Genomic DNA, 17,871 nt, shown 5'->3' on the forward strand with positions numbered 1-17,871 from the left:
CCAAATTTTTTTGGTGGCCAGACAATTAACAGTGTTGGTTTCTATAAAATGTCTAGAATGTAATATCCATTGTTTCTAGGATTTTTCTTCAACAGAGAAGAGATGGACAGTTCTGTTAACTACACTTGTCTGATATCTTGGTTTTTACAGTTAAAAATGAGTGAATTAGATTTAACATCAACACCAATGGGATTAGTCTTGAATGTGTTTGAGGAGACATCTGATTAATTTACCAGTTTAAGTGCTAAAATACCAACTACTAAGTATAAATTCAAGTACTCTTAACTTCTTAAACCCCATATTATAAAAATTATGTTTCCTGACTCATAGCTATTAATAAACTAAATATGTTCTTATTCTTGTTAATTTCATTTTGTATTTTCCTTGTAAACTTTATAATTATTGTCTGATAGAGCCTTACAGAAATACCGCTTTTAGAGTTAATTTGAGATAATAGGCCATTACTTAAAGGGTAGACAAGATGTAAGACTGACTTCATGTATTAATACTGACTCCAATAAATTGAGGGGGTAAAATAACTGTAAACTTATGGACATTAAAGTTAAAATCCAGCACTTCTACTTTAAGACTGGTGAAACTGTCTTGCTGGATATTTAAGACCAAGACTGGGAGACTAAATTTAAGGAAATAAAAGGGACAAGAAAGAAAATAGCCAATATTTGGCTCTTGCCCTCTGGGGTTAGTTCAAACTCAGGGAACAAAGGGACTTCTCTAAGGGCTTTAAAACTCTGGGCCACATGACCTCCCAATCAGAAGAATTGATGAGATCCTAAAGAATAGAAAGTCCACCAGTGCATAGCTGCAAAGAAGAGGGTTGTTGGACAGGGAGATGTCCCTGGCACTTCCAAGGGAAGTCATGTGGTCAATGAGACCCTAACCCATCCTGGCACTGGAGAAGCTAAGAGGCTTCTCTCAACTTCCCTAGCATGACCCCCGGACTCTTTAACAATAGATAGAAACATGGTCAATTTGACCAGCTTGCTCTTAAAAATCTAGCAAAAACAATTACAAACAAAGTACAACCATACCTGGGGATTTAAAAGAAAAGACAATATTTTCTTAAATGGAACTTAAGATGTACACTTGTGTCAACTCCATAGCCCTGGTGCCCCTGCAAATTCTGAGGTTTTTTTTTTTTTCCCTTTTCAAGGCTTATATTTACCCCTGCCTACCAAAAAATTTGACTGGTGTCTGTACCTTGGTCTTCTTTACTTCTCAAATTGACATTTTACCTAATAACCAAAGTGTACTTTTCCTGATAACAGTACACACCAGACACAAGATAGCCCTTCAGTATATTCTCTTACTCAAAGGCTAGAGATCTATGCTAGGATTGGCATAGGAGAAGCAGGATTAGAAACCTCTGTTCATTACTATAAAAGGTGTCTGATTATTGAAGATACTCAACAGGTCAAGGATTTGGTACTGACTTAAAAAAAAAAATCAGTTGGATTCCCTGGCATCTGTGGTCCTGCAAAATCATCAGAGCCTAGATCTCCTTACTGCCAAACAGGTGGCCTCTGCCTTTTCCTCAGAGAAGAATGCTGCTTCTATGTCAATCAATCAGGACTGGTGAGGAATAAGGTTAAACAACTACAAAACCTATTGGGACAGTGTTGAGAGCCACAGCTGAAGGGGTCCCAGCAAACTTCCAGCTGCCAGCAAACTTCCAGCAAAATTCCAGCTGCCAGCTGATGATTGGCTCACAGTGGCCCCAGCAAACTTCTAGCTGCCAACTGATTGGCTCCTCTGCAGTGATGCTCATTGGGCTGTTTCCCTGCCCTTTCAGACCATGGAGCTGCTCATTGGGGGACTTTTTTTGGCTCCGCCCATGTGACCCAGTCAATCAGCCTCAAGAGCAAGAGGGATGGGGGAGGTTGAGAGGCTTGTGGGAAGCCGGTGGTGGCAGTTGAGCTCTGAGGGTTATCCTGAAGAGCTGTGTGGTGCGGTGTGTGTGTTCTAAAGATAAAGTTCGTTTCTTTTGACAAGTGGCTCCTGAATTGTGCCCAGCCACACTGCGGCATTTGGTGGCCCGCAAAGGGAACGACTGAGGGTAAGTGATAAGGTAAACTGCTCGCCCCTGAGGGCAGGGCGAGAGCATGAGTAGCCACTTTAAGATTTTTCTTTTGTTTTTCTTCACTTTTGTTTTAAGTTGCCTGTCCCTGGAGATGTGTAAGATGGAAGAAAAACCGCTCACATCTGAGGAACAGATAGGGAGAAAGGATGGATGGACATTTCAGGAGGCTATTATAATGATGTTTTGTTGTTCCCATTTTGTTTCACTCTGTTTCAGTTTTGTTAGGCGTTTTCTTGTTGGGTTATATTACAGTGATAGTAGAAAAATTCAAGTAAAAGAGAAGGTCTCTCGAGCTAGTCAGACAGAGAAAAAAATTCAAGTAGAAAAAAAGGTCTCTCGAGCTAGTCAGACAGAGGAAGAAAGTTTAGAGCAGAAAAAGCCATCAGGGGAAAAGTTACAACAGGAGACAGCTACTAACACCTTTCTATCACCAGAGGGCATAAGTGTCCAATCAACAACACCACCTCCATATGCTGGGAGGCCCCCAACCCCTGCAGTTGATAGATGGGATCCTGAGACAGGATCTCAAATATTAACATGCCCTGTATTTGAGCTGGCAAGAGGGCAGCGAATTCACAATGCTTTAAATTTCAAAACAGTGAAGCAGCTAAAAGAGGCTGTAACAACCTATGGTCCTCAAGCACCCTTCACTGTAAGCATGGTCGAATCCATTACCAACTTGAACATGACGCCAGCAGATAGGGCTAATATGTGTAAAGCTGTGCTAAATGGAGGACAACACCTGTTATGGAAGGTTGCCAATGAGGCATTTTGCCAGAAGACAGCTAGGTGAAATGCAGCAGCTGGTTCTCCTCAGAGAAATCTAGATATGTTGTTAGGAAAGGGATCTTATGAGGATCACCAGCAACAAATTGCATATGATCCTGGTGTATACTCACAAATTGCTGCAGATGTGGTTAGGGCATGGAAGTCTTTACAAGGACATGGAGGTTTACAAGGTCAATTATCTAAGGTAATACAAGGAGCTAATGAACCTTATGCTAAATTTGTAGATAGGCTTATTCAAACAGCTACCAGAGTTTTGGGGAAAACAGAACAAGCAATGCCATTAATAAAACAACTGGCTTATGAGCAAGCGATCGTTGGTGCAGAGAAGTCATTGGACCATGGAAACTTGAAGATTTAAACACATATATTAAATTATGTAGAGACAATAATGAACAAGGGCAAGTTGTGGCAGCTGTAGTACAACAGATTTTAGATGCCAGGCCAAAAACATGTTATAATTGTGAACAAACAGGACATTTTAAAAGGAATTGCCCCAAAGGAGGAAGGTTTAACAAAACTAGGTATCAAAGGAGTAGAATACTGGGTATTTGCCCATGATGCCATAGAGGGAGACATTGGGCTAATGAATGCCATTCTCAAACCACCATAGAGGGTACTCCATTATCAAAAAATGAACAAGAACCAGGTGTCTATCCAAGATATTGTGGAGAAAGGCATCAGGCTCCATGGCCAAAAAATGGACAGGGGGGCCCAATGCTCTGGGGCCCAAGACCACAAATATACAGAGCACCGGAGGAACCCAGCAACCCCATCAGGGTAGTGCACAGGACACATTGTCCATTAAATCCCTCACTAGACAAACCAGAGGAAGTGCAGGATTGGACATCTGCGCCTCCGCCAGAACAGTACTAACTCCAGAGATAGGAGTTCAAATCATTCCCACAGGGGTAAAGGAACAGTAGGCTTAATATTGGGATGCAGTTCTTATACTCTAAAAGGACTTATGATAAGTCCTGGGGTAATTGATCCCGATTATGAAGGTGAAATAAAAATTATAGCCAGTTCTCCAAAGGGTATATCAGTAATTTCACCAGGAGATAGAATCGCACAGTTACTAATAATACCCAGCCTACATGATAAATTTTCCAGTCATACTGTAGAAAGATGTTCCAAGGGATTAGGCTCCACAGGTGTAGATTGGGCTATGTGTTCTTTAAATCTAGATTCTCACCCCATGCTAAAACTAAATATTCAAGGATAAATTTAATGGGCTACTGTATACAGGTGCAGACCTTTGCATCATCTCTCGTCAAGAATGGCCAAAACATTGGCCATAATTTTTTCTTTAGCCATTATTGCCAGAATTCCTATCTTCATCCCGGTGCCTGTGAAGACAAAGATAAAACCAATCTACAGCTTCTGCAATGGCTATCACGGAAACTGCTTGCAGAACTTGCCTGGACTATGTATCACTTGTATGCATTGTGAACTCACTTGTATGCATTGTGAACTATCTGTTGGTGCAGTGACTTGTGGTAGTGTTGGGGTATTTTTGCTGATGGTGTCATTGGTGGTACAATTTTCCAAAAGGAGCCATCAATTGATTTGGTGTATCTTTCTCCCTTCTGCTTGTCATGGTCATTCAGCTAAAATTTGGGGGCCAACAGAGGTGAGGCAAAGAACCTCACCCCTCCCCCCCCCACTGATACAAAGACCTATCCACAGGTGTGTCTGTATGCTGGACTGGTAATCAATGATGGATAAGATCCAATTGCAATGGTACCAACCTAAGACAGGAAGCTGATGCCTTGAGGTCAGCTCATTCGATGATGGGTAAGAACCATATGTAATATTGGACAACCTAAGGCAGGCACGGTCCCTAAGCCACATTCTTGTTGTTTAAACAGAGAGGGGGAGATGTTGAGAGCCACAGCCGAAGGGGCCCCAGCAAACTTCCAGCTGCCAGCAAACTTCCAGCTGCCAGCTGATGATTGGCTCACAGTGGCCCCAGCAAACTTCTAGCTGCCAACTGATTGGCTCCTCTGCAGTGATGCTCATTGGGCTGTTTCCCCGCCCTTTCAGACCACAGAGCTGCTCATTGGGGGACTTTTTTTGGCTCCGCCCATGCAACCCAGCCAATCGGTCTCAAGAGCAGGAGGGGTGGGGAAGGTTGAGAGGCTTGTGGGAAGCCGGTGGTGGCAGTTGGGTTCTGAGGGTTATCCTGAAGAGCTGTGTGGTGCAGTGTATGTGTTCTAAAAATAAAGTTCATTTCTTTTGACAAGCAGTTCCTGAATTGTGCCCAGCCAGACTGCGGCAGGACAGCAGAGAAAAGAACTAACTAATTCCTGGTGGGTCTCACTGGGAGACCTAAAATGATAAACTTCCTCTTATTAACCCCACTAACACTAATTTTTCTAATAAAAACCTTTCTTCTCTGATTTATTAAATTTTAATAAAGGATTTAGCAGGGACACGTCATGGGAAGAGTTTGTCAGCTATTTTTGGCAGGGAGGGGAACTTTAGCAGCCACTTTTAACCCCATAATACTCTTTTAACCCCACTAATACTAATTTTTCTAATAAAAACCTTTCTTCTCTGCTTTATTAACTTTATAAAAGCAACTTCTTGACATGGTGACCCATCTAACCCAGACAACCTCCCCCAAAACATGCAAAAGCCATTCTCCTCCTTCACACACAATGTTGACTCTCCTAATCCTCCTAAGGAAGGAATCACAATCATATTGAAGATCCCTCCTTCTCCACCCTCCTCAAGCCACAACAGCCAGGACTGTATATGAGCCTAAAACACCCCCACTTCCTTATCCTCTTCCAGATCTCTGATAGGGAATCCACTACTCTGCCCCTCTTCAACAAGAGGTAGCCAGATATGATGACTTTGCCCCAACTCATTATACCCCCTTTAAGTCTGGAATGAAGAAGGTAGAAACTTACAGGGGAAAAAGAAAACTGAGAACTCTGACCTTTCCCAATTTTCCTATCTGCTAAAGTTCCCCTCCCTGCCAAAAATAGCTGACAAACTCTTTTCATGATGTGGCCCTGCTAAATCCTATAAAACTCAAACACTTGTTGTAAAAAGTTGCCATTTTTCTCTTGAAAATATGCCCCTCTGCTGCTTAACTATTGCTGATCCATTGAGGTCTTTCTTTTTGTATTCTCTTTTATTTGCTTTCATTCATGAAAGGAGGTATGGACACGTAGGACATGGGAGGTGATGCACTTTTGAAAGTGAGTAGGATGTTGATCCTCATTAGCAGAAATCCCCACATTTGGACTGGACCTCAAGGAAGAGGGCTAGCTTGAGGAGGTAGAGGAAGAGAAGTAGGGATTCCCCCCTCATCACTATTTGCTATAGGGAAAGGTAGAGGGGAAGACAGAATCAGAGGTCTAGCAGTTGGGGTAGTCAAATGGGTGATGGCAGGAATAGCTGAGACGGGAGAAGTGTTGGTGGGTGGAGGTCAGTGGGTCTGTACTTGGAGGATGCCATGAGGCTCTCCAACCTGGAGAAAGAAGTGGTAGAGCAGCTGCAAAAGCTTCTGTTGGACCCTTCAAAGCCTCATGGCATCCTCCAAGTTCCTCTTCTTGGGCCCAGGATCCTTCCTCTGCAGGGTGTATAATTCTTCCTCCTCAGAAAGAAGAGGCCTCTTAGGAGACCAAGGCAGCCCATCTGGATGCTTGAACAGCAGCAGCAGAAGCATCATGGCTATTACCATGGTCTTCTTTCTCTTGTGGAAGCTCCTGCTAGCAGCCATGGGTTTAGGACAGTTCCCTGTGTACCACAGAGGGCTTTTGGCCCTAGGCTCCCTTGCCTGTCCCCTGGAACCCTGGAGAGCCCAGCAGGTGGTATGCATCCAGCCTTTCCTTAGCCCATTTCTTTTTGGCAGGGTGGAGCAGGTATGTTCTGGCTTGAGCACCAATGCTGCTTCTACATCAGCCTGAGCCAGAGTCAGCACATCTGCATCTGGGCTGTGGGAACTGTGCACTTCAGAGGCATCAAAAGAGAACTTCTTGGGAGACTCTGGGCCCTCTCTTACAAGTTGTTTCTCTCTACAGACCCAGGACTAGGCTCTAGGACATGGAGGTCTCCCTGGTCTCCAAAGCCTTCACTGGGCTTCCTCTCTGTTGCTCTGGACACACCTTTCATGATTCTCCTGTGGCTCTGTCTCTTCGGGATCCTACTCCTTTTTTTCCTTCTGCTTCTCCACTCCCCAGCAGATTGTGCCTTCTTCAGGCTGCTCTTGGGCCCTCATTCTTGTTTCCTCAGGACCAGGAACAGGGAGGTGACCAGATGGCATGGAATCCACAGTCTGGTGGACCTTCTGAGGTGGTGAAGGCAAGAGAGGACTGTTCTGCACAAAGAAGGAGGGAACCTTATTTCTGGTGGGCCCAAAGATGCGCAGGCTGCTAGTGGACAGCACTGGCTTTTTTCCAGATAGGAGGCTGGTGAGAGGATCTGGAGAAAGTAGTGCCTCCCACCCCTACCCCATCCCCTGTAGGAGATGGGCTCTGTAGCAGCCTGCTGAGTAAGACACTGGAGGACTGGGTTTATGGTGGAAGTGCCTGCAGGCAGGGCACATGGCACATGTTGGAGCAGCAGTGCGATCTCCTTTGGGAACTGGAGCACAGGGGGTCAGGTAATTGATTGTTGGAGGGCCCAACAGGGCTAGGGGCCTAGGCCCGGCACCAAGATTGCCGAGAAGACTGGTCATTCAGAGCTCTGGTGGTGTGGGGTCGATTCTGAGTCCTGAGACCAGACCAAGGAGGCTGAGCATGTACACCCTCCAACACTGGCTCCTTCAGAGGCCAAAGTGCTGTGTTCTGTTTAGCCCTTGTAATGTGTGGCTGGAACATGTGACAGAGAAAGGGTGCCGAGGAACTCAGGGTGAAACTGGCTCCATCAAGAGACCCCAAGGCAAAAGATGAGCCCCTTTAAGTTCATGACTGCACTTTGTAGCCCCTGGGGTCTTAATGCTGCTATTTGCATCTGTCAGGCACCTCAGACATCACTCTGTGAGGACTGCTGGTACCTAAGCCCCAACCCATGTTGCTCCTGGATTCTGGTTGCCCTTTCTCAAGGCTCTGCTGTTCCCAGTCCAGAACAGTAGCTTGCAGACCCATTTCCCTGTGTTCCCAGCCCTCTATGCTCTTAGGAGACAGGGAGACAGGTGTGGGGTGGCCTGGAGGGTAGTTCTGAGTGGGAGTAGGGAGGTGGGCCCCGTAATAGGTTGGAGGGGATGGTGCATGTGTGAGCCTTGTGGGTCATGCTGAAATCCCAGTGCCAGGGCCACTCAGATCCTGCCAGGCCCCTCCAGGAACTTCTCCAGTGTCTCCATTCCACCTTGCCTCCAGGACATGTTCTCGAAGGCCATTGTTGTCACCTATGCTGGCCTAGACTTTGGTGGAGAGGGAGCAGATACCCTGAGCTAAGAGCACACTGCAAGCCGGCCACCATTTCTGGCAGACACATACTAATCACTCCTCAGAAGGCATTTGATAAGAGTCCAGGAAAGCCCCACACCCTTCCTGAGGGCGGTCACCTGCTAATGGCCTAGTCAGACCTTGAACCCAGGCCCTGTGCCTCCAGAAATCATGCCCTGCTCCTTGGTGTCTCCCCAGCATATAAATGCATCATGTATCCTCTTTGTTCTCCTGTTTGGGGTCCTTGTGCACCAGGTCCTGTCAAAGAGGTGTATAGGCAGCAGCCAGATGGTTAGCAAAGGAGCTGACCAAGACCCACAGTGGCACTAATTACTCAAGAAGATGCAGTGCACCATCTGTCAGCAGAGCTTCGTCCCACCCTCTCTCTTCCAAGGGAGGCCTACAGCCCAGATTTCTTCTCTGAAGTGACAAGGATCCAAATATATCAAGGTCCTATTCCTGATCTATTTGGCTTCATGACAAAAGAAATTGAGCTGTGGATTTTGTCCTAGAGATAGGAAGCCAGTTGGTGTGGCCTTCCTGGAATAAGCCTAGGAAGCAAATCTATCATTGATTCTCTTGTTGATAGGAGAGCAATGTGTTTGATTTACATGAGATCAACCAATTGCGATCATGGTCAGCATGCCAGCTGGGCCCACTCTTCACCATGCTTTATTGTCTCCCTAGTGTCAGTTTAGATATCCAAGGAAGGAGACATCATCTGGGGTGTCAGGACAAAGGAAATATTCCAGGAGCTGCAAGCTTCTGCATGATTTGAAGAACCCTACATCTGACTTTTTGGAGCCAGAACATTGTGCTTTGGTTACATTTTTGGAGAATTTTTTCTTTCTCCTGGGGATGACATGGATCAGATCCATGTCATGCACAAGTTTCAAATTTGAGAATCATAGCAATCTGCAAAAATAATTATTGTATATGTTCTCATTTTTAAAATCTTTTAACAGATCCATGTCATGTACAAGTTTCAAATTTGAGAATCATAGCAATCTGCAAAAATAATTATTGTATATGTTCTCATTTTTAAAATCTTTTAAAATCATTTTATGATGTGACACCTTGTTGAAGCAGCCATGTTTGGGTAAAATTTTCAGGGCAAAATATTTTCCTAAACAACTCCAACTAGCTACTGAAGAGAAAATTTGACTACTAGAAGTCTGTACTGTCACATGAGATAAATTTCAATGAGATTTTTTTAAAGCACCAAACTCCTGTCCTATCCAAGGAAGCTGGGGTGCCCAGAAATGGAAGCAATGGTAGTAGTGACCAAACAACCCTACTGGACAACCTGATAACTGGCCCTACTGGCTCCCTGCTTTCTGTTCTTCATGCTTAACTACCCATTGTATTTCTTGCAGTTAACAGGGGGAAATACTGAGAGATCTCTGAATTATATCCTTTTCTAGGCATAGGCCAAGTAGAATGACTCTGTGAGTCATCGTTTTAAGAATTTTGTCCACTTGGTTTTTTGGTCTACTACCTCTCTTTTCCCTATACTATTTCCCAAAAATGTATGAATTTCTTCAGTGAATGATTTCCACAGTCTCTTGAATTTACTTGTTACTAATTTGGGTATGACTATTCATTTACTGAAAGTGTTGTGAGGACAGATGAGGCAAAGCTCCAAAGATAGCAAGAAGAAACAGTTTTATTTGGTTGCAGCCAGGTTCAGAGGGCACAGCTTTTGCTGTAATCAGTCAATCCCCTGAACCTCGAGTTCAGGTAATTTCAGAATTTTATACCCAGCATGTAATTTCACAGTCTGCAGAAGTTCACATAAAAGCAGCTTTTTCTTTCACTGTTTTGGGCAAGTTAACCCTTCAAGGACAACACCTGAGAGGGGAAAGCTTCTTCTCCCCTTTCTTTCTTTCCCCTGTCAGCTGTTACCATGGAGCCCAATTGTAACTTATCTTAAAAATGTAGACATCTCTGTAAAGCCCAGCTCAAGACCAGAGGCCTTGTTTGCACATTTCTACAAACTACTATATTGGGTATGTTTGTGAAAAACTAGTAAGGGGGTGTCCAGCACCTGGAGTGCTGATTTCTTCCCGATCAGTCAAGTAAGATAGGGCAACACAAAAATAGGAAGTTTATCTACATTGAACTCTTTTGTACAGAGTCTCTTGCTGACAGTCCTAAGATCAGCCATGGTGAAGATTTCTGGAGAAGTCCAGTTAAGACTTTTCTGTGGAGAAAGGTGGTGCCACTACCAAAGATCATTTCAGGAGGAACCTGAACATTTATCTTCAAACAGAAAAAAAAAAAATCCCCAAATATTTTAGAATCTGGTGTTTCTATGGGGGAAAACCAAACTCAGCAGTCTCAGTGTGGAAATAACATGGTGAACATAATAGTCACCTCTTGGAACGGATTCTGACTGGAGTGAGATGAAATATCAGTGTGGTTTTAATTTGCATTTCTCTAGTTGCTAGTGATGTTAAACATTTTTACAAATATTTGTTGACCAATCCTATTTCTTCTACTGGGGAGTGTCTGTTCAGTTCCTTTGCCCATCTATTGATTGGGGCTTTTTGTTTTGGTTTTGGTGTAAGTTTTTTGAGATCTTTATATATCCTGGAGATTAATGCTCTGAGGTGTAGGTGGCCAATATTTTCACCCATTCTGTAGGCCCTCTATTCAGGATCTTGAATGTTTCCTTTGATGTGAAGAAGCTTTTATGTTTGATACCATCCCATTTATTGATTCTTGATTTTACTTCTGGCGTTTAGGAATCTCGTTGAGGAAATCAGGTCCTAAGGCAACATGGTAAAGATTTGGGCCTCCCTTTTTTCTGGTAGACACAGAGTTTCTGATCTAATGTCTAGGTTCTTGATCCACTTTGAGTTGAGTTTTGTGCAGGGTGAGAGATGGGTTTTTAATTTCATTTTGCTACATATGGATTTCCAGTTTTCTCAGCACCTTTTGTTGAAGTGGCTCTCTTGTCTCTTATGTATGTTTATGGCACCCTTGTCTAAGATGAGATAATTGTACTTATATAGGTTTGTCTAAGTGCCTTCAGTTTGGTACCATTGGTATTTGTGTCTATTTTAATGCCAATACCATGCCATTTTTGTTACTCTATAGAATAATTTCGGTCTGGTTTTGTGATGTCTCCTGCTTTACTTTTCTCGCTGAACATTGCTTTGGCTATTCTAGGCCTCTTATTTTTCTAAATGAATTTCATGACTTTTTTTTATTTCTAGTAAAAACATTATTGGAATTTTAAAAGGAATTGCATAGAAAATGTATGGCACTTTTGGTAGTATAGCCATTTTGATTATATTAGTTCTGCCTAACCAAGAACATGGGAGATCATCCCATCTTTGAAACTCTTCTTTAATTTCTTTCTTTAGTATCCTTTAGTTTTCATTATAGAGGTCCTTCACCACTTTCAGTCAATTGATTCCCCAATGTTTTATTTTTATTTTTTAAGCTATTATGAATGGGAAAGTTTTCCTAATTTCTCTTTCAGTTGATTCATCATTGATGTATAGGAATGCAACTGATTTATGGGTGTTAATTTGATATCTTGCTACTTTGTTGAATTAATTTCTGAGTTCTAGAAGTTTTCTGGTGGAATTTTTTGGGTGTTATATAGAGAGAATCATGTTGTCAGCAAATAGGGTTTGTTGAGTTCTTTTTTTCCTATACTTATCCCTTTAATTTCTTTCTCCTGTCTAATTGCTTGGCTAGAATTTCCCGGACAATGTTGAATAAAAGTGGTAAATGAGGGTATCCCTATCTAGTTCCAGTTTATAGAGTAAATGCTTTAAATTTTTCTCCATTTAGAATGATATTGGCATTGGGTTTAAAATATATAGCCATGACAATGTTAAGGTATGTTCCTATTATCCTTTGTTTTTCAAGTGTTTTGAACATGAATGGATACTATATTTTTTCAAATGCTTTTTCTGCATCTATTGAAATAACTATGTGATTCTTGTCTTTTAGTCAATTGATGTGATGAATTATATTTATTTATTTCTGTATGTTAAACCAACATTGCATCCTGGGATGAACCCTACTTGATCATGGTGCACTATCTTTTTAATATGTTTTTGTATGCAACTTGCAAGGATTTATTATTAATTTTTGAACCAATGTTCATCAGGGATATTGGTCTCAAGTTTTTTCCTTGATGTGGTCTTTTTCTGGTTTTGGTATAAGATTGATACTAGCCTCATAGAATGAGTTTGGAAGGGTCCCCTCCTTTCCCATTTCTTGGAATAATTTGAGGAAGATTAGTGTTATTTCTTCTTTGAAGGTCTTGAGGAACTCAGCTCAGAATACGTCTTAGTCCTGGGCTTTCTTTTTTTTTTTTTTTTGGTAGGCTTTTGATGGCATCTTCTATTTCATTGCTTGAAATTGATCTGCTGAAAATTTCTATATCCTCCTGATTCAATTTGGATAGTTTATATATAGAGAAATTTGTCAGTGTCCTCAGATTTTCAATTTTATTGGAGTATGAATTTTAAGAATAATTTCTAATTATCGTCTGTATTTCAGTAGTGGCTCTTGGGATATTTCCATTTTCATCATGAGTTTTAGTAATTTGAGATTTCTCTCTTTGTTATTTGGATAATAAAAATTTTATTTATATTTTCAAAGACCCATTTATTATTTTATGATTTTTTAAATTTTTTCAACTTTCTTAATTTAAGCCCTAATTTTAGTTATTTCCTGTCTTCTACTGCTTTTAGTGTTGACTTCTTCTTTTTTCTAGGGCTTTGATATGTAATGTTTGGTTATTTATTGGTGACTTTCTATCATTTTAATGAATTTGCTCATTTCAATGATTTTTCCTCTTGGCACTTCCTTGGTAGTCTCCCAGAGATTTTGATATGTTGTAGTGCTATTTTCATTTACTTCTAAGTATCTTTTTATTTCATCCCTGATTCCTTTTGCTAGCTATTGGTCTTCCAATGGCATGTTATTTAGTATCCAGGTGTTAGAATAGTTTCTATTTTTTATTTATCATTGATTTCTAATTTTATTCCATTATGATCTGATAGAATGCATGGTATTATTTCTGTTTTTTGTATTTGTTAAGCATTGCTTTGTGGCCAAAGATACAGCCTATTTTAGAGAAGGATCCACATGCTGATGACAAGAAAGTATATTCAATCATTGGTGGATGAAATATTCTATACATATTTGTTAAGTCTAAATTATTAATTATATTGTTTGTTCCATATCTTCTTTATTTAGTTTTGGTCTTGAGGATCTATCCAGTGGTAAGAGACTTATTTTGTTGTGGTCCATTTGTTTCTTGAAATTGAGAATGGTTTGTTTGATGGGTATAGATGATCCATTGTTTGGGAGTAAACATTTGTGATTGTTATGTCTTATTATTATATAATTCCTTTAAACAGTATGAAATCACCTTCTTTGTCCCTTCTGATTAACTTTGGCTTGAAGTCCACTTTATCTGAGAATAGAACCCTCTGATTGTTTATGAGATTAATGTGAATGATGTTTTTTTCCCCATCCTTTTCCTCTTCAGTCTGTGGATGTCTTTGTTTATAAGGTGAATCTCTGAATACACCATATTTTGGGGTCTTGTTTTTTAACCCAATCTGTCAGTCTATGTCTTTTGATTGATGAGTTTAGGCCATTTACATTCAGTGTTATTATAGAAATGATTTTTATTACCTCTCATTTCAAGTTATTTCTGGGTTTTTTTGTTTTTTTTTTTTTTTTTTTACTTTGAATATGTTTCTCTTTGATTGACTTCTTCTAGTGTACTTTCTCCCATTGCTGGTTTTCACTTTATTTTTTTATTTCTTCTTCATGTAATATCTTATTGAGTATGTTTTGCACAGCAGGCTTTTTAGTTGCTAATTCTTTAACTTTTGTTTATTATGGAAGGTCTTTTTTTCATTTTAAATTCTGAGGCTTAATTTTGCTGGATATAGTATTCTTTTCTGACATCCTTTTTTTTCCTTCCAAGATTGGTATGTATTATTCCAATATCTTCTATCTTTGAGGATCTGGGTTGACGAATGATGAATGTGAATCAGCTGAGATCCAGATTGGTTTCCCTCTAAATATGACTTGCCATTTTTTTTTGGTCTGGAAGCCTTTAAAATTCTATCCTTATGCTCTATGTTAGGCATTTTCATAATGTGCCTTGCTGTGGGTCTGTTGTAACTTTGTATATTTTGGGTCCTGTAAGACTCCTTTATTTGATTTTCCATTTCATTAATTAAGGTTGGGAAATTTGATATTATTTCATTAAAAAGACTGTGCATATTGCAGAATCACATAGGTTATGCACAGTCTTTTTATTTGGGGTAAAATTGGGAGTTCATAACCATCTTGAAGCTAATGTATGAAATATGATATGTCAAGAGCTTTATAATGTTTTGAACAACCAAAAAAAAAAGGAGAGGGGCTGGGGATGTGGCTCAAGCAGTAGCGCGCTCTCCTGGCATGCGTGTGGCCCGGGTTCCATCCTCAGCACCACATACAGACAAAGATGTTGTGTCCGCCAAATACTAAAAATTAAATATTAAAATTCTCTCTCTCTCTCCCAATCTCTCACTCTCTCTCACTGTTTCTTTAAAAAAAAAAGGAGAAAAGAAAAAAAAGACTGTGCATTTATTTGGTTTCTATCTCTGAGCCTTCATCTATCTCAATAAATCTTAAATTTTGTATTTTCTTGTTACTCCATATTTCTTGGAGATTCTGTTGCTAGTCTCTTAACATCATTTTTTCATGGTCAACTTTATTTTCCAGGTGATAGATTTTGTTGTCACTACCTGAAGCTCTGTTTTCCAAGTGGTCTGATCTGCTGTTCATATTTTGCATTGAATTTTTAATTTGGTTTAGTGATTCCTCCATTTCAAGGATTTCTGCTTGATTTTTTAAGAATCTTTATCCCTTTATTGAAATGATCTTTCACTTCCCACATTTTCTTTCTGATTTCACTCCTTACATCATTCTTTACCTCACAGATAAATTTAATATGCACATTCTAATCTCCTTCTCTTGACATTTCTTCCACTGTCGTGTTAATGCATTGTTATTAAAGTATCTTGGTTATTTTGGACTCTTTGTCCCCCTGCCTTTCATGTGTTTGTGTGTTTAGCCATCTAACAGTATGGATCTAGGGCTGAGTTTCCACATGTGGACTTATAGTTTCCCCTGAAGTTTTCTTCTCCCTCACCATTTAGGGGGAGACAAATAATAACAACCAACACAAACAATATACAGCATTAAACAAATACTTCCTGCTATGATGTCTATGGTATTAATTGTCACAATTAACAGAATGATATAATCAGTTATTGCCTACAAGAAAAACAGTATGTTTGCAAAAGTGTTTATAATTTTGAATGGTGAACAGGGATAAAACAGAAGTGATACAAGAGGTGATGATTTTTAGGGAGGAGAGAGAGGACAGAAGTAAGATATTAAAGGAAGAGTGAAGGAGGGACCAATAGAGATTGGCTGATAGTGGAAGAAAAGATAGAAATTGAACCAAGGGAAACAGGTGAGAGAAAATATATTGTTAAAGCAAAAATTTTAACAGTAAAAATAAACAATAAAAAACTGAAATATACTTTCAAGCATCTTAGTTCTCACAAAACTGACTAATGAAAAATAACTGGCTTCAAAAATTCTTGAAATGAGAACAAAAACAAATATGAGCATGAGTAAATGTCCATGAAAAGTCACAAATAAAAGGTGAAAAGAAGAAAGAAAAATCTCAAAGAAAATTTAAGAATTTTTTCTTTTGCAGTACAAAAGTTTCTGAGCTTCTCTTCTCAGCAGTGCTAGGAGCGTGATGCACCACCCTCCAGGTAGATTGCTGGAGTGAGAGAGACAATTTCACAGCAGAACTCCTGGATCTGGAGTTTAGTGTTAGATAGACTCCAGACCCTTTGCTAAATGCCAGTTGGTCAGGAGATTTTAAATCAGTGCATCTCCAGGACCCAGACATTTCCAGTCCATACTGGAAGCCTTTATCCCCAGGAATCTTCCCTACATTCCACTCATGTGGTGAAGGAGCCATCCTTAGTCCACTAGGTCACCTGTAGCCCCCACATTTACTGCTCTCAGTTTCAGTCTCCAAAGTCAATCTCTCCAGATCACATCCTTTCAAATTCCCAGCAAGGCACATCTCTCCCAGCTGGTTATGCAAGCAGCCAGATTGGAGGGGCAGGGGGAGACTTGGGTAGGTTTCCATGACAAGTTGTCACCTGTGTAAGCCTCTCTCCATATTTTACTTTCTTCTGGCCACTTAAGCAGACTCTATGTTGTGCAGTAGGAATATTCCAGGCCTGTATTTCTTTTCCTTACAAGCACATTGTTCAACATGCCTTTCAGTTTAGTCAGGCAATGTCTTTGATTTCTAAATTTTCTGTACCCAGAAACACCTCAGGCCTACTAAAAATGTGGGTTCCTTTAATTTCCTTGTCCTCCACTTTGCTCTCAGAGGGACCACACTTACTGGTACCTCTGGCTGTGGCACTGGGGATTTCTTCAACTCCTGAGTCCCTGATCTGCTTTGAATGTTCAGGTTTAAGTTCCAGTAAAGTCCTCCCTCCCTCCCTTCCTTCCTTCCTTTTTTTCTTTTCTTTTCTTTCTTTCTTTCTTTCTTTCTTTCTTTCTTTCTTTCTTCTCTTTATTCATCCACATTGCTGAAAATCTGCCTATCTGCTTTCTTGATTTCACAATATAAAGCAGCAGAAAGTGACCTTCTCTATTCTTCCATCTTGAAACCTCCCTTCAATTTGATTTTAATAAACAACAAATTTTAGAGAGTCGGGCACAATGTTGCTTTAAAAAAGAAGTTTATGACTGAACAAGAGATTGCTGTTGTGGGTTAGTTGACATTCCATCTAGTTTCATTCCACAATGGTCCTAAAGGGGTATACTTCCCCATATTTGTCCTGAATCTTTTTCCCTAGGACTCAGACATCTTGCCTAAGCTTAGGCTCCATGCATCTTGATACACAGGTGGCAATTCTCTGTTGTTAAATCAAAGAAAAGGGAGGCCCATGAATGCAGACAGAGGAACTAAGAACAACAGGATTTTATGTACATCACTGGGGAAAAAGAAAGGCCATTGAGTTGGCAGGTGAGGAGAAAGAAGAGCCTATAACCAGCACTGGACCACTAAGCAGGATCCAGCCCAGGGAAAGTGGTGTAAAGCTGGGATGAGCCAGGTTAGACTTAAAGCCTGGGGTGGAGTTAAGAGTCATAAAGCTCTCCTCTGTGCTGCAGACTGGGGTGTCTTAGAGCCACAGCTACCCAGTTGGGCCCCTGGCCTGAGGCATGTACTCCTAAACTAGCCTTCCCTCTACTCAAACGAGCTGCAGGTCCCAAGAATGCAGCAAGGCTGGGAAGGGTGCTGGCAAACAGTGAAGCACTGTTCCTGAAGCTTTTATTCCTCTAGGGAAGGTCCAAGCCACAGCAGCTCAGAGCAGCACCTCTGCATAGCACCTTATTTCTTGGAAAAGGATGAACAGCTGTTGAGTGGCATGCCTAATGGGATCATGGGTGATGAGATACCCCTAAGTCCTGACTGAGTTGTGATGTCACTCAGTGGTTGAGCTGTGG

Source organism: Callospermophilus lateralis, chromosome 4 (genome assembly GCF_048772815.1).
Source record: "Callospermophilus lateralis isolate mCalLat2 chromosome 4, mCalLat2.hap1, whole genome shotgun sequence".
NCBI classification, from domain to species: Eukaryota; Metazoa; Chordata; class Mammalia; order Rodentia; family Sciuridae; genus Callospermophilus; species Callospermophilus lateralis.